Source organism: Xenia sp. Carnegie-2017, unplaced genomic scaffold (assembly GCF_021976095.1).
Source record: "Xenia sp. Carnegie-2017 unplaced genomic scaffold, XeniaSp_v1 HiC_scaffold_19, whole genome shotgun sequence".
Classification (NCBI taxonomy): Eukaryota; Metazoa; Cnidaria; class Anthozoa; order Malacalcyonacea; family Xeniidae; genus Xenia; species Xenia sp. Carnegie-2017.
The window spans coordinates 1,871,574-1,892,715 of NW_025813481.1; the positions used below are offsets into that span (position 1 = coordinate 1,871,574).

Genomic DNA, 21,142 nt, shown 5'->3' on the forward strand with positions numbered 1-21,142 from the left:
GGATCAAATAACACACCACATCTGAAAAAACTTCACGTTGACAAACATTAACAAAATCTGAAAGCAAATCTAAATACACTTCATCGCGCTTCTCTAACACTGCTAACTCTTCATTCACTTTCAAACTCAAACAGACACTACGCATACGCCAACACAAACCAGACTTGAACAAACAAGTCCAACATTTCAATAGTATTTTCCAATTTTAATTTTCCCATTTCCCTAACTACGCACATCCTGTATCTTGTCCCTAATCACTAACAAGTTGTAAATTATTTTATCTATTGAGTGTGAGTATCAGAAGGGGCCGCGGAGAAGGGGGCAATAACCACCCCCCCCTACTTTTTTCAATGTCTCTTGCTTTGTCAAGTATAAAAGCATAAAATTCCGCCCCAGGAAAATACTTACATTTGATAAGTTTGGATGTTTAACAGTATTTCATGTCTCACTTAAGTTCCACCTTCATTTTTTAGTTGACGTTAGATTGAGCAATTATAGCGCGTTAGATTAATTGCCGGAGTACGATATTCTAGTTCTGGCAAAAATCTGCAGGCAGTTCACACTACGTAGTATCCACGAGCTTCGTTTATTTATAATTTCATGTTTTTCATTGTAAACAAGTTTTTAAACCATGTGCTGAATGCATGCCTTTCTGTACACGTTACTAAGGTGTCGTCGTTCACATCGGTGCCCGTGCCCGAGCACCGTACTTGGGTCATGCCTCTTTTCGTGGTGTCCAGACCTGGGCACTTATACACAGTCACCATCAAAATTTTGTGTTCACATTGGTGCCTGTGCCTGAACACCCTGCCATTGCACTCAGTCTGAACACACGAAATCGAACAAATTTTGTATATTGAAAGATTACTGATAAAACTGTTAAAAACAGCTTTACTATAATGGCAACAACAATCCCATTGTATGATAAAAATATCGTATTCAATCACACTGAAGTTGTCTTATAGCTAAGATGAAAATTATCTATCATTAGAAATAAAAAATTGAAAAATATTATCGTGTATTTAAAATGCTTATAAAGCATACTACCCATTAGATCATATAGTACTGTTTTGGAGATACAGAGTCGCCTAGTCCCAACAAGAGCGAACTCTTCAAAAAAGAATTTCTAACCAAGGCAAAATTCGGTGTTTTTCACTATAAAAGGGCTCGTTCTGTTGTATACAACCAGGGGGCAGAGGCATAAGTTGCATGTGCGTATGACGTTTGAAATAATACTTGAGATTCCTTATCCATTATTGATACATACTTTATTCCTGATACATACTTTGATGTTTATAATCTGTTTATAACAAAAATGGCAACGAAATCAAAGTTTCTTAAATTTTTTAAACACTTAAAAATCACCGAATTAATTGTAAGTTTTCCAGACTTAGTTGACTCAAAACTAAAGAATGGTACGCGTCAAATGTTAGGTTGAAACTATGTGAAATATTTCATGATGCATAATCTATTCATTTGCAAGGGTTAGTTCTGTTTATCTTATTTATCCCTCTGTATTTAACTCTACGTATTTAAACTTATATGTTTTGTATAGTTTTCGCCACAGCGATAACTGATCTAAAACATTTAATATTTTCTCTTGTCGGATGACGATGTAAATCGTTGCCGGAAATGACACGCAGGCAATTTAAAAAAAACTCTTGGGAAAGTTGGTCTTGGCATTATTTAAATCGATTGCATGATTTATCATGTGTATCTGAACTTCTTTTACATTATTTCTTCAAATTTTTTTATTTGTGAATATTTATAAGAATTAGTTGGTTAACAGAGAGTTTTTGAGCCACTGGCCATTAGGGCATTAACCGTGTTTAAAAACTCAGCTAAAATTGCTCGAAAATAAGGACAAAAGGAAGTATTAAAGATTGTTGATAAATAGTATGGAAGTATAAGAAAATACATATAATAAATGTATGAATAGTGAAACAAAAACATAAATAAATTATGAAATTTTAACAATGAAAGTAGACAAGTCATATAGTCACTGATGTCGAAACTAATTATTGATTTGGCAAACACGATGTGCAGTCTACGACATCGTGAAAATGGAGCAAAAATAATTCATTTATAAAAATGGCTTCACAAAAAAATCTATAAATTTGTTTACGAATAACCATTTAGCTAGCGACTTTTAGCTGTGTATAATTTTAATTGCATGCTTATTTACAGCAAAGGATAATGTCAAAAGGTAAAGCACTCATACTTGCTTTTCAGTAATGAATGCACATGTTTTCTACTCATGAAAAAACCCACAGCTAGTGCGAAGTATGGCTACTTTAGTAGGATAAGAATAGGACAAAATTCCAAAATAGGAGCAAGAATTAGGTCTTGGTCATTGTTAAGTTACATATTCATTTATCCATGTCTTTGAAACAGATAACATATATTGTTGCAGAATACATTTACATAATTAATAACAAATTCGTTTATATCTATCATACTTTTAGCTGAAGAATCTCCATCAATTAATTTTCTTTACTGTTTTAAATTGAATACCCAAGAAAACAGTCAATAAGATGTTGAAAATTTTGTATTTGGTTAAACACGACAGCAAATGAGCGCCTAGAATCTACGTAGAAATAGATGAAACAAAAAATTTTCCTGTTCGCTTGTAAAAAATAACAGTCGAAGTTAATTCACAGATACTCTTTCAACGCTTCTAAAAGAACCACTACGTTTCCTGTGATTAATCCAAAGTTGGGATTGAAAAGTTCCACTGAAGGAAAGTTGGAAATAATAATCAAGAGCTCAAACAAATATTTGCCGTATCACGAGAAGAGATAGGGATATGGCAGTCACAACCAGCAGCTATGCAGTTCTTGGAAGAGAGAAATTGTGATATAAAAAATTGCGAGTACGAAAGGGCAATTAAGCACTACCAAGAATGTTTGAAAGTTACAAACGAAATTAGCGTCAAAATAATGCGTTCTTTGGTCTTGGTAACGCTTATACTCTCTCTGATGAATGGCAGCAAGGATTAAACTGTTTAAACATAGTTTGAATCTTTCTTCTAAAGTGGAAAGTAAGTATTTTCAGCATCAAGTATATCTTGGCCTGGGGAATATTCATTCTACCTCTAACAGACTGAAGGACGCCATAAAGAAAGATGAAATGGATTGTCTCTACCATATTGCATTAGGAGGATTAAATAAGTTGCTTGGAAATTATGAGAAATCTCTGGAGCATTACAAAAAAGGATTTAATCTTCTTGAATGTCAACACCAACAGGAAATGCAAAAAGAAAATCGACTAGGAAACCAACAGGTACAACAACAAGAACAATAACAAAATAAACATCGACTGCGACAACAAAAAAATGTTGGTGGTATTAACGTTAGTGAAGATTGATTGATTGATTGATTGATTGATTAAACTTTATTAAAAAGAGGGTAACACGTGACACAACAAGTGTGAAAAACTTGTGGCCCTCGATGACCATTGCTTGAAGAACTTGTCAATTGTTACTTTTGATGGAATTGTAAGTGAAGTATTAGCTTTTTATTGGGAATTAGCTGAATTGTTTGATAAACTTGAAGATTGGAGTGAAGCAACTTATATTTATGAAACTTATTTGGAGATTGTTACCAATGGCGAGGATATGGAGAAACAAAAAAATGCCATGCAGCGTCTAATGCAAATATACGAAAAGGAAGGGCGTCATTACTTAAAGGATTCAATAAAACTTAAATTACAAGACCTCGATAGGAAAAAGAAGAATAAAGGTAAATGAATGAGAAGAATTCAACATGGATTCAACTTAAAAGATAAATTTTACCATAAGTCAACATTTATTATAAGTTTAAGGTTGAAAAACCAAAGAAGAATCACTGCGGGATTTTGTACTCTCAGAAGCAAATTCTTCGACTTATCTTCAAAAATCTCTTCCGAAATTCTCAGACAAATTTTAAAAGGATTAGCTGATCTTCACAGCGAGCCACGTCCTATTTATCGAGATTTAAAATCTTCGAATGTTCTACGAGACACACATGGTAAATTTTTAATAGCCGACTTTGGTATTAGTCGAATATTGAAGGATGGCCGTACGACATATTCAACCATTGCAAAAAGTGGCACTGAATATTGGATTGCTCCTGAATCATATTGGGTGAAGGGTGTGTTGACAAACAAATTTCGTTTCAAAAGACAGTCAGATGTAATGGTAGGTGCAAAAGGGTAACTTTTGCAAACTAACATGAGTTTGATTTTCGACACTTCTTATAAGCTGCTTCATTTTCATTGATTTTAGAATGCAGGAATGGTGGCTTACTATGTTGCAACAAAAGGGGAACATCCTTTTGGACCTCGAGAGTATATAATGGAAAACTTACGTGATGGAAACCTTGTTGGCTTAAAGGGAATCGACGATGTTCAACTTAAAGATCTACTTTCATGGATGCTACAACGTGTACCTGAACTAAGACCATTAGCCAACGACGCGTTAAAACACCCTTACCTACAATCTTATGAGAAGAACTTTAATATGTTGGGTGATGTGGCAAACCAACCATGGGTAGAGATACCGTTTTAGGTCATCCCCTTAACTCAGATGTGCATGAGCAGTTAAATGGTCTAAGTAATTGGATGGACCGTATTGAACCTGAAGTCTTTAGTAATTTCAATAAAAGTCAATACGACTCCTCATGGTTGGGTTGCTTAAAATTTTTGCAAAACGTTCGCCAGAATTGGCATGATAAACCACTCATACATATCAAGGAAGGCAACTATGAAGAGTATTTCTTACGAGTTTTCCCAGAGCTTCCTTTGCTGGTGCATAGAATCACAAAGTTTAATGATTGGAAAACAAGACCTGATCTTGAAGAACATTTTACAAGTAAGTTATAAATACCGAAATAATTCTATTATTTTCAATAATGGATTTAATTGGCAATTATATGACAACAAAATTTCTCCTGACTACAAAATTCTCAAGAAATAATTGACAACTATAAAGAGTATTTCTTGAGAGTTTTCCCAGAGCTTCCCCTTTTGGTCTCAAAATAAAAGTTATACAGAAGGGCCACTCAAGTGTGCACTGCGTCTTCTCGGCCGCCCTCATTCCAGCAAGACTTTTTTCTTGTTTCCAACTACTGCAATTACATGACGTCATTTCTACACAATGAAGTCGGAAATATTTCAATATAGTAAGTGACGTCGTGTCATTTCAGTAGTTGGGAACAAGTGAAAAACCTAAATATCATACTGGAATAATGGCTGACAATTTACCCAAGATCTGTCAAATTCCGACTCAGTTGTATATGTTTATTAAGTTCTGCAAGTTGTTCAGTCAGCCTTGCAAAGTTTGGGGTCGTGCTCACAGGAATGCCATAAAACTTTGGTACAAAGAAAAAGAGCCAAAGAAACTTGCCATAGATATCACCAATTATCAAAAGCGTAAAGGATGGTCACATTGGGATGTTGCAAGGTTAATGCATCTCAAGCCAGAAGGAACTGATGTTTCTGATGAGTTGTTTGTTGTAATGAAGTATGTTGTTTGTGTTAGGCGGAAGCTTTTTGAATATTTCTTTCCTGAAGATAAGACAACTCCACATCGTTTTCAAGGAGAAAATGGCAGCGCAATGTTAGTGTTTTTTAGTGAGGTTGAAGATATAAAAACAGCGCTAGATGAGGCAAGAGTGGTTGAACTGATAAGTAGCTTGAACTGATAAGTAGCTTGAACTAAGCAGGTTGAACTGAGCGATATAACAAAAATTGAACAGGCAAAATCCGATTATGAAATTCCAGAATGGAATATGATCAAGACAAAATGCACATTGCAAAGGGCAAAATGCGCATTAGTAATTGGAAAATATAGCTTTTAATTTTGGCGGAGATCACCCTCCATATTTTTATAAGAATTGTATTCAAGTTGCTACGTTATTTTTGTATTAATTGCATTAAAGTTTGCAACGTCATTTTTGTACAGTTGTATTCAAGTTGCAACGTCATTTTTGTATGAATTGTAGTGATGGGCGATGCCGCTAGTATCGATTCGATACGATACCGATTACTTTTTCTTAAAAGTATCGAGTTATCGATTACTAAAGCGATTACTTTCTCCAATTTCGAAAATAAAAGTCTGAGCCACATGATAAAGATCTGATAATGAAATCGCTAAAGTGTGGCCTTATATACTTCAACAATACGACGAAATTTTTATTTTTTTTTATTTTAAATTACAAACTGTCATAACATTATTAGGAGTAACGATAAATTTTCAGAAGCTGTATGAATTCGAATTGAAAAAATTGGTTACATGCTCTTCTGAAAGATAAATAAATATTTTTGCACTTTGGAACATGTTAACAGTAACGATGTATTTTTGAAAGTTACATATTCTTGTTTAAAAAAAGCATCATGTCAAGGTTCTTTGCCTTTATTCTACTTCTTTTTTCGCTTACCAGCTCTCCCGCTTTAGAGAAGAGTATCTCTTAAGGAACTGAAGTCGCTGGCACACAGAGATATTTCCTTGCAATTTTTTCAAAAAAGGGGTATTGACAGGCATTTTCTTTCCACCAAATCAATGGATCGCTTTTCCTCGGTATGTTTTTCTGCTTGAAGTATCTTCAGCATTCTTCTTCCACGACAACATTTCCCTTGAAAAACTTCCCATGACATCAGACATAGTTATTTTTATTGGAACTAACTTTTACATTGTCTATTTAATTCTCTAAAAATTAACAATCTCAAAGTCTAGATTGAGTGCCATTGTAAAAGTTTGGTCATTTATATAAACAAGATCAATCATGTTTCCCCAGTCCTTATGCAGTCCTAAATGGCTGTCGTGTAGTAACAGTTATTTTAAAAACATTTACGAGGTACTAACTACTTATTGATGATGTAATAATCCAACAATTATGATTATATGAAACTTTTACTTAATAAAGAACTAACCATATAACATAAATGAAAACCTTACATATCTGACATCCTGTTTTTTTGCTCTAAGAGAAGCGACAATATTAGAAACAGTCGTCCATTTTTGTTCGTGAAGAATTTTGATGCTAAGAACATTTAGCGTTTAAATTATTTTTAATTCATTTTGTTTGTCTATTTCATAATTATAAATAAACCTTGCATGATTTTTTGTTTGATCATTGGTCAGCAAACACGTTGTAACGATACATGAACTTACAGAATAACTTTTTTCTTGTTTGTTTTTATTAACTTTTCGTTAGCAATATGATTTAGTCTTTCCGACAGTAAATATTATGTTATTTAACGTATGAAAGTTATTCAACAAATCAACTCTTGCAGCATGGCACAACACTGGTGAGTGTCGTACATGAAAATAACAGAAATGTTGATAAATCTTCTAATTCTAATTGCTTCTTGAAAATTTATGTTCAACTTAATTTCAACTCTCGGCCATTACAGAAACACTTTGATTCCTGGCTTTTCACATGTTACACAATAATTATACATGATTATTTCATTACTGAGGTCTGTGGACCAATAACTGTATGACTTAGCGTAGGTATTTAGGCAGAACTCATTTGTAACTTGTTCGTTAAGGTCTGTTTGAACTAGCTGCCTTACGTTACATCTGAGTTTGATATATGATCATGTAAAATGTTAGAGTTTGATATTTTCCTCGAGAGTTTTAGTTGTTTTTTTTAGTCGATGAAAATCAAAATTGATAAGAATCCATGACAAGAAAATCACGGTCCATCATGCATCTCTATTTCTAAATACGTTTTTCAAAACAAAATAAAATCGGCTAAAAGCAAAGCACCTCTCTTGTATGTACGTATTACATGGTATTTTATACGTCATCATATTTCATTTATAACTGTTTGAGATTCTTTTACATTTTATTGACTTGTTTTCTTTGACGATGAAGAATAAATCTTTATGATCATCAAGTGAAGATTAGTCAGGTAAGGTCGGTGAGTTTTAGTGGACTGGGTACTAGTAAGAGGAATGTTATTTTTTTTAAATGGAAACATCGTCATTAATATTGTCTAGCAATAATATAAATAAAATTAATAAATAGTTACGAAATGAACTCACATGAAAATAGTTTTATAACCATCAAAGTTAGTTAAGCAAACGAGAAATATATTATTATAGGTTTAGTGTATATAGATTTCACAATGATTCACAGTTTGTTTATCATCAACGCTTCAATGTGACTAGATATGAGATATATGATGGATATATATGGGTTAATGTTTTTTATAGATCAAATTTCCTCTCTAGGCTCTTGTTGGTTTGTTAGTTTACACCGATCATTTATGCAGTTTAGGAACTTGTGTTTGATTGCTGTGGATGGCAGACGTTTGTGGCTGTTCAAAAGACATCAGGCCATGGAAAAATAATAAGTTTTATTATCGACTGAAGAAAGTAACTGGGGACAAGTAAGATGAATGTTTTGAATTTTTTTCAAATGAAAACAACTTTATTAAATGTTAGCAAAAATATAAATATTTACAAAATGAACTTAAATGAAAATAGTTTTATGCATATATTGGTTAATGGTTATAGATAAAATTTCCCCTTCAGGCTCTTTTGTTGGTTTTGTGCATATTAGCTTGTAATTATTCAAGTATGTAATTTATAATTAAATTTGAATGAGATATAGTGATATAAGTTGCAGTAAGATATTAAATGAAAGCTTGAACAAGGGCTACAAAGTGAAGGCTTATTTTTATTTGTGGTATCACCTAACATGATTAATGCAATTATGCTAAGATAAAATGAAAAATGCCATGACATTAAATAGTCCAGTAAACGAATGTCCAAGGTTAAAACAAAATGATGTCATGGGTAATTGTGGGATATGTCTTTGGAAAAACATTGGAGAAGTGTTTTAGGATTTGTTTGTGATTATTTCTTTGAAGCTCAAGGAAAGGTGAATGAATTTATGTGTAAATTGTTGGTGATTGTAATGAAGGTATCAAGCACTTGTGATATGTTGAAAATGAAGACTTATTTAGTTGAGAAATTTTAATCGTTTATTATGTGCTATTATTTTGTTTACCAGTAATTATATCTAACTTTATTAAATCAAGTATTTGCTTATTTAATTTCAGGCCCATTCTCCAGAAGGCATTCCTCTGTTGTGAAGAAATACTTTGGAAAAATTTGCACCCTTGCTGGCCAGAGTCGGCCAAAGATCATATTTTCACGTAAAGGTGCACCTGAGTTTTGTATTATAAAAAAGAGAATTCCTTACATAAGTTCACCTAAAGCTATTTCTTACTAATAGTTTTCATTAACACATTATTTTGTTATGCAATCAAAAAATACCTCAACTATCTGCAAATGGGCTCCGAAAAAGTATATAATTGTTGGATTTTGTTATTTTTATGCTAAACAAAAAACAAACAAACAAACAACATTTGTATACCGGCCAGTATTAATCCCAGCCAGGGGGGTTGACCGGTCCATGAATTTATGTTATTTTTATGCTAAATTCATGCATATTTTTTGTAATTTGGACATAGTCACTAAATGAAAATGTATCTGCAATGAGTATTTTTAATGTTTGTTTACAATTACTCATTACTGTCTATCTAGTTTGCACTAATATTGAGCTGTACAATTTTCTGGGAGAGGTCTCACTGGTCTCTTTGCTACATTGAAGGTGAGTTATTTTATTTGTAGGAGAAATTAGGCTATGCAAAACAAGAGAGTTGCAGACATCATGTCTGTGATGACACTCTGTGCACTGCCTTTTTATCATATTTCTTATTTACAAAAAGTTCAAACCTTTTTTCAATCCCCCACAAATAATAGCAATTCTGTTGTTTGTATCAGGAGTTCAAAGTATCATGACAAAACAAGTTGTCAATCAATGAATTCAATATTTCAAAATAGTAATATTGTTTAAACAGAATTTAAATATCAGGTCTTGAAGCATAAATAAATGGCATCAAACATAACTTATATTTCATCGCAATTGCCGAATGGTCTCATAACAATTTCGAACTGTTAAATTTATGCATACTAGAAAATTCTTATCCTTGTTAAAGTGACTGCAACTCCACTTGTTTCAATCTTTTTGCGTCTCCCATTTGACAGAAGCGATAAAGTAAGGATTTTTTCTTGCTGCCCAAGCCATCCAGTATGATATAAAAAAGATTCCAGTTGAATAATTTAAGAAACAGTCCATTCATAAACAATTTGTGTTTTGCTATTGGTAGATTTACGCAAGATTTATTGGAATTAATGTTTATTTGTAATAACTGTTTATTTGTAGACTATACTTTTTTCAAACACGTTTCAACTTTACGATTGTGAGCATACTGAAATGCAGTCATTTACGAAATCTGCTTAGAGAAATCTCCATAAATCATGTTTTTCCAGCTATGATCTTTTGAATTTGAAATGCTACATTGTAAAAGAAATATTTATTTCTCTCAAGGTCACGAGCTGCAGAAGAAGGCATTCGTGCTGTCAGACGGAAGCAAAAACGGTGAAGAAGTGGAGGTTGTTGAAACTTTTAAAGGTGAGAGAATTTTTACAAACATAGTTGTGAAATGTTCTTTGCTGGATAAAACTACACGTTGCTATTCTAGATTGCATTTGTGAATTCTTTCAATACCCAAATAACCATTTTAAGAACATTTCACGCGTCAGGCGTTTGATTTAATCGTCAATAGTTTGTATTGGGTTTTTCTATAAGATAGAAAGTCAGTCTCTTGGCGACTAAATCGAACTTGCAATGCCTAAATGAAAAACTCTTAACATTTTGTTATTACCTTTATACAAAACAAAAGACTGCACAAATTCAATTTAGTTTTTTTGAGCGTAACAGTCTTTAATTCCACGTACAAATCCCCAATTTCTGTTTTTAACACATATCTTTCAGTCTCTTATTAGTTACAGTTAACAAAAAATAATTTCGAACATTTACCAGGAAAAATTCGATTAGAATGATAATAGGAAAACAAAAATAGACAAATTCTCGGTATCGCTAGTATCGAATAAACAAAGATCTTTTTCTTGTTATTTTAAATAGTTGCATCTTAAATAGTTCTGCAATGAAGTGTGTCATTGACACGCGTAATATCATTTACCATTTGAACATTTACCAGGAAAAATTCGATTAGAATGATAATATGAAAATAAAAATAGACAAATTCTCGGTATCGCTTGTATCGAATGAACAAAGATCTTTTTCTTGTCATTTTAAATAGTTGCATCTTAAATAGTTATGCAATGAAGTGTGTCATTGACACGCGTAATATCACATTTTTCAATGAATTCTTGCATTTTAGATACAGACTATTCTAAATTCTAATACTGTATATCTTACATGCCAACACCCTTAAGGTTTTTTTCTTCTCATTAGGTGTTGCATGGTAGCGCCTTGTTTGATTCGGTTGTCCAAATTTAGAATCTCCTGTGTTTTTTTTTAAATGTAGTCGACTGCAATCAATGGTTAATCACAAACATTAAACAGTTATACTATAAAACGTTCCATTTGCTGTGATTACAATAAGCGGATTGTGTTTTGATTTATGCATTTAAATTTCTTGGTAGAGATTTGCACGGAAAAAAGTAACTTTCAATTGCGTTCAAATTGACAAAAACCCCATTGCCTTACTGAGTTTAAGGTGTCCCTGTTTGTGATAGCTTCATCATAATTGGCAAAAATAAACCATTGCACTTAATATGTTTTAAATCAAGTTTATAAAGATGAAACTTGACGATAGTAGTCTTTTCTATACCTTGTTATAGCTACCTTGTTGCTGTGACAATTTTTTTGTCATTTTGTTGTTTTGTTGGGTAATTATAATTTTTAGAATCTGTGAATAATAAGCTTTCCCCTAAGATGTAGCTACTTTGCTACTATTATGATAAATATTTTTGTTTCGACAATAATTTTTTAAAAAAAAACACCCTTTATTTGGCGTGCATCAAATGATTATCGTAGATTTTTGACGATTAACTTCATAGAGTTGGATGTTTTAAAACATTGATACAAGTAACGTTTTAACAAGGATGAGTACAATTTCTGAAAATTTTCTTCCTGCGTATGTTTAATTTTTATAAATTTTCATCTATGTTAAGGCTAATAATCACGGAAAGTTGCTTTGTTGGCGTACGGCGTTGAAGGTTATGATGTTATATGTAATTTAAACACCTTAATAATTGAATATTAAAACTGTGCAAGAATTCTATTTTAATCTTTTCATTTCAACGAGTGAGAAAGACGAAGATTTGATAAATATGTATTTATGATTGCAGAATTTCCTAAGTTCGATATTCACCTTGGATAATACAGAATTTATAGAGTTGCCTTCAACGAATGAAAAGTTACTTCATGGATGACGGTAAGTTATATACAATCAAATTGAAGCGAGACCCTCGTAAATTGTGTGTAAGCTATATATGCAAATATATGGATATATTTACCAACATTTTATCGTAGAACATACATACACTTTATTCATTTTTTTACCTCGATAATTTTCGTCTAGAGATTTTATGTCTTTATGCACCAACTATAGATATATCTTTAAGGTTTTTTCAGAGTCAAATTTTATTGACTAAAATACTGTCACACGTTTGGTGACTTTTCAATTGACAGAACGTTACGAATCTAAAGGTGAAGGAACGGAATATTACCCCGACTATGAAAGTAAGTTATACTATCAAATTTATGTATAAGGCACTTATAAAATGTGTCTTCCATACGTAGTGATATACTTTCTAACATTCAACATATACTCCTTGATTATGCTTTCCTTGTTATCTCGTCATCTCAGAATATTTTACGTCTCCTTGCCCCCAATATTTTTAAGCATTTTCGATTCAAAATCCCTTCATGAGATTGTTTGTGTAAGATAATAATAATATCCATAATAACTATAAAAATAGCTTAAGAGCATTTGTGCAAACTGGACGATTTTCCAAAGCTATAGTTCACAAAGTTTAGGTGTTGAACAACATAAAATAAGTCAGTTTTAAGTTAATGTCGTCATCAAGAAAGAGCTTTTGACAATTCAGATGAACCTTCGGCATACAAGTTTCAGGCACAGCGGAGTATCGATAATTGGGGGGGGGGGTCATATTCATATATTCATGTTGTAATCCTTAGAAAACAATGGATTTCAAAAGATCTTAAGCCTGCATATATGAATATATGAATATTAGCCCCTCCCCCCTCAATTATCGATCCTCCGCGATGCCTGTTTATTATATGTTCCTTGTCATATTTGAGCAAAAACGCGACAAAGTGTTGGATATGAATAGATCAAAATATTGTATCATTCTGAGTACAAATTGTATTACAACGCGAAATAATATGGGTCAATTTTGGTGAATCTCAGCAGAAATAGATCCCTCCGCCATTTTTTCTGATCCGTTCCGCCGTTCAGTGGTTTTATTTGTTTGAATTTTGTTTCCTGAAATAAATTTAGAGGAGTTTGTAAAGATGCATTCTGGCGGCCCCCATATGCCTTCTGGTAGTGGTGTCTCCCCTTAAATCATTCGTGGGGTATTCCCCCCTGGCTGTACCCCAGCAACAACGCCAATGGTTCGTGTTTCATAGATATACATAGGATCGATACATAGGCGTAGGAACAGATTTCAATTTGGGGGTGGGGTTAAAGTCGACGAGTATAGTATATACTCCACCCTTATTTTTTGAAGCTTTAGGGAGTCTATTATAAACATTGAAAATGGAGAAAGTCATGAAACCTTTATGATTTATTTGTACTTCATTACAATACGCAAAGTGTAGGTATTGTTCAAAATACTTAGACGTGGACACATTTTGAGAAATTTTGATATAAAGATAATTTTCTTGTCATTTAAAAATGTTCTAATTTTTTTGTACACGTTGTGAATTGTTGATATCTTACAGTTCATGGTTGTCTGCTCTCTAATTAAACATCCTACACATCTATGGCGCGCCAAATGTGCTTTTATTAATTTAAGTACATTATCGCATTATTTTTCATGATTTATTTAATTATATATGATAATTGCATTTAGTAGTTTAGTAGTTTGCTTATTTCAAATAATCATTTTTGTGACAACGTGCTTTAAGTTTATTATATCAAATAACCAGTTTTACTTCCTTTGATAAAATTTGGTTACATCAAACAACCACTTTTCGCAAAATGGTTATATCAAATAACCAAAATAATTTTGATACACTTGGCGAAGCAAAAAAAGTCAAAACATGATAAGTCTACTCCCCCCTTCGGATTTTTATGTCTTCCGAGAGGTAGCGGTTTTTTCCAACCGAATTTCTATACGTGCTTTGTGTTTGATGAACTCTCTTATTGACGATTGTTGCATACAAAGGAAGGATTTCGGTTTTCAATGAATTCCGCCGATTCCTCCGAAAGGCTTGCGACATCATTGACTGATGTTATAGGGCGAGCCATTCGTGAAGCTAATCAAACTATTACGAACTCTGCCGAGGTAAGCAGTACATTTGAATAAGGAAGAAATAAATGTGTATGGTCTATGGCAATTATATTAAACTTGGCAACTCTGTGTATAAAGTATCAGGTATTGCTTGTTGATTTCCTACAATTTCCATAATGGTGATAATGGAAAAATACCTATTCAAATGTGCTGCTTACCTTGGCAGAGTTCGTAATAGTTTCACGAATGGCTCGCCCTATAACATCAGAGAAATATTTATATAATTATTCTTTTACCGAATTAAATTATCTCCATTGTAAGAATGAAAATTCCATAACTATGTTATGCTTGAAATATGGAGTATATCTGAAACAATTGAACTTTTTGCAAATACATGTATTCTTAACAAAAGTGGTTGTTGAGCAGATCATTTTTTTGTGAAAATCTTTGCTGTTAGTAAAACAGCATTGGAGCTTTTTATCTTTATATTTTCTACTACATGTCTTAGGTCATCTTACAGAACGTTTTGAGAATGCTTTTAGATCCATTCAATTTCAGACATTTCATCGGTATAGAAACAATCTTCACTTGGCATAAATTCTTTTAGTTGTTTATCTCTTTGAAGACTTCTCATATTCTTTGTTTCGTATGGTCATGCAATATCCTTATATATGTTGATAAGAATTATTTATAAATAAAATAATGGAACGGTGTAATAAAGAAGATATTATTTTTATTGTACTTGCATGCTGAAAACAATTGTTTTGTGTTGACGATTTATGGGATATATTTTGAGATATTCTCACCTAGGTTTAATTCACTACCAAAGTTTATTCATCATTACCAATAATGATATTTTACTATTATGCGGTTATGAGTTGTTTTGAAACAAAACTACTGAAGCCACGACGTTTTGCAGGTTGCAGGTATAATATTACAGAATAATGATTAATGATGACTGTTAGTGGTTGTTTTTGCATGGGTTGCTAATCAGTTAATCACTATGACTATGTAGGAAGCAATGATGTAAATGTACATTTGTGCAACTGAAATAAAATTAATTGATAGATTTTGCACTTTTCTTTCTATTATTATATATGTATATCTGCAAAGTTATGATACCTGAGGTTATATACATGTATGTTAATTTTTCTGCAGTTAGATTTTCCCTTGTGAGCACAGTTAACCTGTCTTGTGTAAAGCTAAACTATTGGTTGTAAAATACAGTATTTGTATTTATTTACACGTAACAATTATAATATAGAGGCATTACGCTTTTTAGGCATCGATAACATAATTTATGTATAGCGCTGATGATGCTTGTACAGGACAGTACATACTGTATCATCAGTCCTATATCATAAAGTGCAAAATTAAAGTTACAAGGCTGACCTAAAGTTTTTACAATAGTAAAAATGAAAATGTATTTAGCTGCGTAGAAACTCATATTATGGTTATGCTGTATTTGCGGTATACTAATTTGGACAAAGTTTGTGTACCTAAGTTTATCATTTTACTTGTGCTAAATAAATATAAAACAATTGCACTTATGTAACCTCGATGAATGCAACGATTTTTCACCTCATGATGATAATTTTACAAAAGAGCGTTCACTATTCTCAATTATAAAATTCATTTCTTAGCGTAAGAGCTAATTTATTAACGTTGATGAGCTTGGAAATGTTTTCTACGTAGCATACAACATACGTGTCGCACATAAACCAATCACAACGTTACGACAAGTACTAAAGAACATAAAGGACAAAGAACAACCCAACGAACGACAAGGTGCAGTTTACAAAATAAACTGCTCCTACTGCCATGCCTCCTATATCGGGGAAACTGGCAGGAACTTAAACATAAGACTTACTGAACACAAACGAGCTACTAAGAAACAACACAAAACTAATCACATTGCCGAACATCACCGAATCACAAAGCACCACATTGACTGGGATTCGGCAAAGTGCATTACATACAGTACTGACTATAGACAACGGCTAACATTAGAAAGTTGGTATACCAACTTGGAACAAACCCTCCTGAACAGATCACAGCAATTACCGGCACCTTACAAACGACTTATTCACAATACAAACAAACGATCAACTAAAAACATTACACTTCACACTAATTCACAATGACAATACACAATTGACACCCACACATTACAACTAAAAACATCACTCCTAAATCACACATCACAACTAAAAATAAAATATTTCACTTCACACTAATCCACAATGACAATACACATTTCCTGTACACACAATACAATGACGTAAGAACCAGATAACAAATACGGCTAACCTGACGTTTGCTCCTCATTTGACTCTGAAGATGACTACCGCTAAGGTTGTCGAAACGTCAGTCAACAACAACAAAAACAGTCCTTCTCAGTACTATACCAACCTGGACGATCGACATTTACAAACATATAACGATACTCCCGGGTTCAAACCATTTACTTTATTACGATCACATTTAATATTCAACGTCAATGTCTATGGTCTACGATCTATCTTACAATGGTTAAACTACTTCTATTTATACAAGATATTACGTATGGATGTATTTGTTTCTTTACTAAATATGGTTAATTTGCAATAACAGAAACTATTAGGAACTATAAAAAATATTGTGATTATTGCACATAAGTATTTCTTAAAATAATCATTTAGTTAGTTATACTTGACTTAATTATTTACTAATTACAGGAAGAATATGAGAGCATATCTTAACACATATGTCACGGAGAAATTTTAAATGAATTAGGCGCAAAGGAATTGAAGTTTGTTGTCAATTATCACTACTTAAAAGAAGACAATGGAACAGAATATGTCTATTTGGTAGAGTGTAACAGACCTTAGTGAAGATCGCTGGAGGATTTTGTGCAATCGGAATCAAATAGTTTGGCTTGTCTTCAAAAATCTCTTCCCGAAATTCTCAGACACATTTTAAAAGATTATCTGATCCTCATAGAGGCGAAAATCCTATTCTCCATCGCGATCTAAAGCCTTCTAATGTACTCCGAGATGCACAAGGAAAATTTCTGATAGCTGACTTTGGTATTAGTCGAATATTGAAAGATGGACAAGAGTAAGTAATGCTAAAAAGGGAACTCCGTATTGGATTGCTCCTGAATCATTTTGTACAGATAAAAATCCGATTGGCAAAGGACGTTACAAAACAGAGTTGGATGTAATGGTAGTTGTTTGCAATTTTAGTTTAAAAACTTTTTTGAATTTCTTTCATCATATTACGTTGTGATTTATTTTATACTGCAGAAATGGTAGCTTTTTATGTTGCCACAAAAGGAAACCAACCTTTTAAAATTGAAGAGAATATATTGAAAGGAAACTCTATTGGCTTGGAGAAAATAGATAATGTCGATCTAAAAGATCTACTTTCGTGGATGCTACAGCTAAAACCGGAAGACAGACCATCGGCCAACGAAGCGTTAAAACACCCTTATCTACAAACCGATGAGGTCAATTTTGATTTGCTATGTGATGTTGGGAATGAACCAGAAATCAAGACATCATCTCGACATTCTCTTACCTCAGATGTTTGTGAGCAGTTGAATCTTTCAATAGATTGATGGACCGTATCGATCATGAAGTCTTTAAACATTTCAATAAAGTATCCGACTGTACATGGTTAGGTTGCCTAAGATTTTTACGAAACGTTCGCCAGCATTGGTTTGATAACCCTCGTCCACAACTGTCATGGAAACTATCAAGAGTATTTTCTTCAACTCTTTAAGGAACTGCCTGTTCTAGTTCATAGAACCATAAGATTGAGTGACTGGAAGACAAGACCTGTTCTAAAGAAACATTTTGCAAGTAAGACACAGAAATGAGTTTTCATTTTTGATAACCAAGCTATAAATAAGGGGTCCATGATACTATATTTGTTATTTTCACTCTAGTTCTCCTCTTCATTTACTGTACTTAATGCATGCATGTTTTGAATTCTGTATATTGCCGTTGCAAACATTTTTTAGACAGTGAACATCCTGCAAAACTTGAAGAAGGCAAGGGAAAGAAAAGCGAAGCTGTTATTGATTACCCTGATCTTAACGGTAAATAGCTATGTAACAACAAACTAATGCTGTGTACGTGTCACTTTTCTTAAATATTCTACCAAAAACCGTAATCTCTCCACTTTTATCTGGTGCATCATTTTGTAACTTTGTGCGACTGAAAATAACGGTTCAAGCATGTGTGATAGTACTAGCAATAGTCAAAAATCTTTAGATGAGATTAACGATTTGTCAGATATCCAAAGATAGTGAAGAGTACCTACGAATCATGGTGATTCAGAGACTTTGGCATATTTTTATCGTATGGTAAAAAGAAGCTTATAGCTTATTATGTTTTCAAACTTGTAAAGAACACATATGCAATAATAAATATTGCGTATCCTTTGCTTTAAGTCAGCAGATGCTTTCAAATCGTATACATTAATGCTGAAATTTTGATTTTAGGCTTGGGTAAAACTGTAAATAATGTGCATTAAATGTAGAAAGTATTAAAGGGAAAACATACTATAGTAAAAAGTAAAAGTACTGCGTATCATTCGAAGGCATAACCAAATACCTATAGTAAACATAATTTTTTGAAAATCCTCTTTCGATATGGTAAAAATACGCTCAGATTTTTTCTAGTAAGACCATCTTACACAGCAGTCACGACGAAGTCAGTATGATCAAGTTTACAAAATATATGACACTGTCGTAAACAAACAACCATTTACAGTTCCCAAAAATTGAATTGACGAACAGGATGATAGTCAAAGATAGCCTGATTTTAACCTGCTAAATTGTTGTGAAACTCTTCCAGCTTCATTGGAGACAATCCAGAAATGATAGTTTCTCGTGTATACTAAAAAATATACTTTGTTATACGCATCCAACTCAAATCGTAGGCATAATTATCGATCTTTTACCATTCCTAGATTTCACTCAAATATTTACCATTTTTTTTCAATTCATACAGGAAAGACTCGTCAACATAATTATCTGGGTGATTTTGTTCTTCGTACAAGATTTTTCTCCATGGCTTTTTCACCATTATAAGAAAATGTTTCTTAAAAAATAACAGAGTGTGACTTTGCTTGATAGACAGTCAAGTCATCCCACCTGAGATAGCAAAAGTTATAAGGGTGAAATTAATTACTTTGTATGAAGCATGTCTATGTCAAAATGCACATTACCTCAACCAACATAACAGCATAGTTAAATTTCAAAATTCTCATACAAAACCAATGATTTTTCAACAAAAACTAGGCCATTTCGAAAATCCACCAAAGAATGACCAGTTTATTTTGTACCCATCTGTCAGAATCATCGGTCAGAATCGATTGCAAATCGGCAAAACCAGGGCAATACCAAGCAATACTATCCAATTTAACATTAGGTACACTACTTCAGTCTTAAAAATATTACTGATAAATAGTCATTATGTCATTCATGTCAATTTGTATTCCTAAAGTACAAATGTACAAGAACAAAAAATTATAAAAATACAGTGTTGGCTAAGAATTTTCTCTATAATTCAGCAACGCAATATACACATTTACTTCTTTACCCATAGGCGTACGGGGGGGGTGGGCTGGGGGGGCTGCAGCCCCAATTTCTCGAGAATTTGTGTATTCGGGCAAGCATTTACATGATATTCTGGCAAGATACTACAGTTTTTAGATTTTCAATATTAATCTACATCATTTCTAGATCATAAACTGCTTCGGTTCTTGAGCGTGAACGGTCTTTTAATGGATGGTTTTTAAATTGTTTAAATTACTTAAATTTCAGGAGGTAAAATAAAAATCGCGTAAAGTGATTGGGTGCAAAATTTTTCTTGAGACATAATAGGAGAATTTTACATCCGCCCCATTATAATATAAACAAATTACGTCACGAGAAATCGGTCTATTTACTAGCGATATTGCGACGAATATATTCGGTGTTTACAACTTTTAAACGAACACGAACGCCGATATTTTCAATCAGAGCAAAGCTTTTGGTATTAAATTTATCCACATAACGTTCTCCATTTATAAAAAAGGGCTGAGGTCAGTAAAAGTCTTGAAATGTCTTGAAATTGCGAAAAATCGTCTCCCACACGCTATCCGTTATACATTAATATATAGATTAACAATCGCTGCGATCCCCAAAAGTGATTTTTAATTTTTGCATGAAAATTAGGCTTCGTATGGAGAGGCACTGTCCATTCCATTGATTAGATTAGTGCCATTCACTCTATGATTGTTGTTCAAGGAAACTATTATCCACAAGGGAAAACATTTAGTAGCCAAGCTCTAATAAAGCGTACATATGGCGTCTCGTAAACGACCGTATCGACATCGCGTTTGGTGCGAGGAATGCAGCAAGGAAATTGACAGTGATTATAAGGAGGTCCACTTTCGACGAGTTCACAATAATGAAAAGTTAAGTGTCATCGAGTGATGGATTCATCGGATTTATCGCAGTCAAAGATCAGTGGTTTCTTTGTAAAAAGTAACATGACAACCAAGGATGATAACCTAACCTTACAGGAAACAGAATCGAGTGCTAGTAAAGATTTAGCAGCCACTGGGTCTTTTGAGGAAAATCTACCTGAGATTAATTTGAAGGAGCCCATAAGCGAAGACCAAACGGAACCAATGAGAACGTTTATTGATGTTGATGAATTAAATCCACTGACGCAGTTCAGAGAAAATAAAGAATTGAATACGGTCACGGATAATGAAAATCTTACTTCCAGTGACGCACTGTTCATCGAAGAATTTAACT

At 33.0% G+C, this 21,142-nt stretch overlaps 1 protein-coding gene across 1 annotated transcript in view; it reads left to right on the forward strand.

Annotated features, from left to right (window-relative positions):
* Positions 1–7,965: 7,965 nt before the first annotated feature.
* The window catches only part of LOC124438520, a 116,783-nt gene continuing 103,606 nt past the window's right edge, over positions 7,966–21,142 (forward strand). The window contains exons 1-7 of the mRNA XM_046988686.1: positions 7,966–8,146; positions 8,259–8,375; positions 9,051–9,152; positions 9,538–9,604; positions 10,385–10,468; positions 12,214–12,299; positions 12,557–12,607. The gene's annotated coding sequence lies outside the window, so the exon portion shown is untranslated. The remainder of the gene's footprint in view (positions 8,147–8,258; positions 8,376–9,050; positions 9,153–9,537; positions 9,605–10,384; positions 10,469–12,213; positions 12,300–12,556; positions 12,608–21,142) is intronic.